This window comes from Coffea eugenioides, chromosome 2, assembly GCF_003713205.1.
Source record: "Coffea eugenioides isolate CCC68of chromosome 2, Ceug_1.0, whole genome shotgun sequence".
Lineage (NCBI taxonomy): Eukaryota > Viridiplantae > Streptophyta > Magnoliopsida > Gentianales > Rubiaceae > Coffea > Coffea eugenioides.
Window position 1 is genome coordinate 57,653,683 of NC_040036.1, and position 3,704 is coordinate 57,657,386.

Consider the following 3,704-nt stretch of genomic DNA (forward strand, 5'->3'; position numbering starts at 1 on the left):
ATAACAAGTGCAAGTAACAAGTCCAAGTACATAACAAGTACAAGTAATAGATTCCAGTTCGTTCAGTACAGGCAAGAGAACGAGTGTGATAAAGTACACCCTCGTCTCATACAAGATAAACAGTCAGGAAAGATATTCAAATAGCAAGTTGCAAGTACAGAAAACCAGTTTAGCAATAATTCAGGGGAGTGGTGCACTCACCAGTTAAAGCAAGGATACGTCAAAAGTTTGAACCAAGGTAGGGCTCTAATCACCAAGAAACCCTAGAATAACCAAGGTAAACAATTATGGTTCCCACAATCACAAATCCAGTAAATGGAATGCATAAACGAGGCTCGACTACATGTCGTACGCCTTTCCAGGTTAATTACTAGCACAAAAGAACAAAATATGACTTTTGAGCAAAAAGGATAACAGTTGGTCCTAGGGTTACAAACAACTCCCAAAACCCATCATTTTTACCAAAATCAACTTAACTTGAAAGAATCGCGTAGCCCTAAAATTTTTTGGGCAGCATACCCTCTGTATTTACCTATTTTCCAGCCATTTACGACTTCATTATTTTCCTCAATCAATCCCAAAATCACACACAAAATAATCTCATTTCAATAGCCGTTCAATTGGCTCAAAGTGATACAAGTATAAATTCAAGCGAGGACAATGTCCGAAAATGAAGTTTATGCCCTAAAACCAAAAGACAGTTTTGACGTCATTTAGCGGAACGGACACAACTGGGCCTACACTTATCGGATTGAGGTGTAATTTACATTGTTTCGAAACTAAGGAAAAGGGATACAATGTTGAAGAAGGCCACTCAGTCCAGTTTGTAGTGCAACTAGGTCAAAAGTTCAATGTACCAAACCAGAACTGTATAAACAGGTTAACAAACCGCATTCTGGTTAAATAACCATAATTCAGGCTACTAAAGTCCAATTCAAGTGATTCTAAAGCCATCCGAAAGATAAGATACCAGGCTATATTTCTTAAGAAGACATCAAAAACCAAATCAGTAGTATTCCCAATCAAATTAACCAATTACCGAAGCTGATTACCAGGTTCGGACAGAAACAGGGCAGCAGGGGTATTTAAGTCTTTTCACAGGATACACTGCCCCGATTGGCCTAAAAATTTTCAGGCCTCTATAGAATATCATTCCCTAGAACTTTCATGTTTTAACCCAAGGCTAATTCGGCTTCTAACTAGGGGAAATAGTACCGGGCAGAATGGGTTCAATTGCAGCCCTAATTTCCGAAATTTCCTTTCAAAGCGGAAATTTTCCGCAAATAGCCACAATTCACACCCTAAGGCTTCATTCTAAACCATTCCCAACCATCATCCATGGCCAACCAATATTAAATATATAAAAACAGAAAAAATCATGAATAAAATAACAATTTCATCAATCTCCACCAAACATCATAAAATGTTCCACTAAAACATCTCTTTAGCCATCACAAGTCATGAATTCACCATTATTGGAAACAAACAATGAATATTTACACACCATACCTTGATAACTCACAAAAGGTAGTAGCTTAGGTCTCTTGCTTCCAAAACAACTCCACCAACTTCTTCAATCCTACCTAGCTAGAGGTTTTTATGGAATAATTTCAAGTTTGGATGGTTGGTTTGCAAGATTTGTGCAAGAAATGGAAGTTGAAGGTTGAAGCTTTCTTTATTTTCTTTCAATATGGAATTCAGCCAAGGAGCTTGTGAAGAAGATAAATTTTGGGTCAATTTTGGGTGATTTAGTAAAGGTGATAAAATGGTCAAAGTCCAAGCTCCAATAAAAAAGTGACACCTAGCCCCCTTTTAAGCTTAACCTTATCCTCTTGTCTCTCTAACATTACTCCTTTTAGGTAAGCCCTAATTATATCTTAGCACCTAGTAATTTAATCCCTGTATACGAAACTTAACCCAATTGACCGAATTTTATCGAACTTACCGCACTAGTGGGTCCCACATCCGGTATATACTCTTAAAACCTCATGAACTAACTTATAATAGAAAAATAATTTTAAAACCCTATTTACTCATAAAATTATTTAGAAAATTTTTCCTAATAAAGAAAATGCATAAAAGGCGCATAATTAAATAAAATAAAGCCTAGAAAATAAGGAAATTCACGGGTTCTCACACTCTCTCCCCCTTAAAGAAATTTCGTCCTCGAAATTTTCTTACCACCAGGATCTATAAAAGCTAACGTAAATAGCGGATCGTACCTTCTACATCTTCAGACGGGTCAGGGGCTTGATGTGACTCTAGGGAGTATACACGAGCCGACAATTTTGGTCCAGTCCTTTCCCCCTTCGACTGGCTAGAGTTGGTCTTGGTTGATTGTCGATTATCACCGCCTTCTCGAGATCTGCTTGGGCAATTAGCGATTTGATGATCTGCACTCCCGCAACGTAGGCATTTTCTTCCTTTCTTCCAGCAGACATCCTCCGTGTGATTTGGTTTCCCACAGTACCCGCAGGGACCACGGGAAGCGGAGACTGAGCCTCTCTGTGAGGCACCACTTGACATCCTCGGTAATTGTGCTCCCTTGTTTCCCCTTCCAATCTTAGGAGGCGTACCCTTATCCTCTTGCTCTGAGCTACTTCCAGGAAATCCCCTTTTCTTGGTTTGGAAGTTCTTGACTTGTAACCTCGCATTTTCGACTCGTTGAGCTTTTTCTACAGTATCACTAAAGGTACTGAGTTGGGCTATGGCCAGGTCTTTCTGAATCTCAACATTTAATCCCTGGACAAAAAGCCTTATCCTCCTTTGCTCAGTCACGATTAACTCGGGAGCGAACTTGGATAACCTGGTGAACTGGCTCTCATATTCGCCGACGGTTTGAGTTCCCTGGCGGAGCCTAATGAACTCATCTTCTTTCTTTTCCTGGATCAGAGGTGGGAAATACTTCGTGTTGAACTCTCTCATGAAATTCACCCACGTCCTTGGGGTTTGTTCTCTTTCCCATTTCAGTCTTGTGATATTCCACCAAGAACGGGCTGCTCCCTCTAGTTGGAAGACAGCAAATGTGACCTGTCGCTCCTCAGTGTAGTGTAACGCAGCAAAAATATCAATCATCTTTTCTAGCCACCTCTCGGCCACCTCAGGGTCTGGTCCCCCAAGGAATTTCGGTGGCGAGAACTTCTGAAATCGTTCGAAAGCCCTATCCTCCCCCTCTATATCGTTACCAGGGTTTTCAGGTTGAGGATCAGGGTTTTGGCCCTGATGCTCTACTACGTGAGCTAAAAGATCAGTCATGCGCTGGATAGCCGCTGCTACCTGAAGGTTAGGATCCATTCCAGGTTCAGGCATTGGTTCCTGATTTTCCCTTTCATTCACGGGTTGCCTACGTCCACGGCCCCGGTCCCGTCCACTACGCGTTCCTTCCATTGGATTAACTAATCTAGGCTCGAGGCGCGAATACAAGATGCAAACTAGCGAGGTCAGTGAGTCAGATATATATGTAATACGTCCGAATCAATTCAAAAGCAAATATACATATAACACGACTATATCAAACAATTCACACAGTAACAGTCATTCAGATACAAGGAAAAGAAATCCTGTGGAAGTGGGGGGGTCATTAGCAACTAACAAAAGCTTCCCCCTAGGCTCCACCTATAATCTATAGGAATACCACAATTTAGATCTTAGGCATAGAATCAGATTTCTATTGCGCCCAAATCATTTCTAACCTAGGCTTTCAT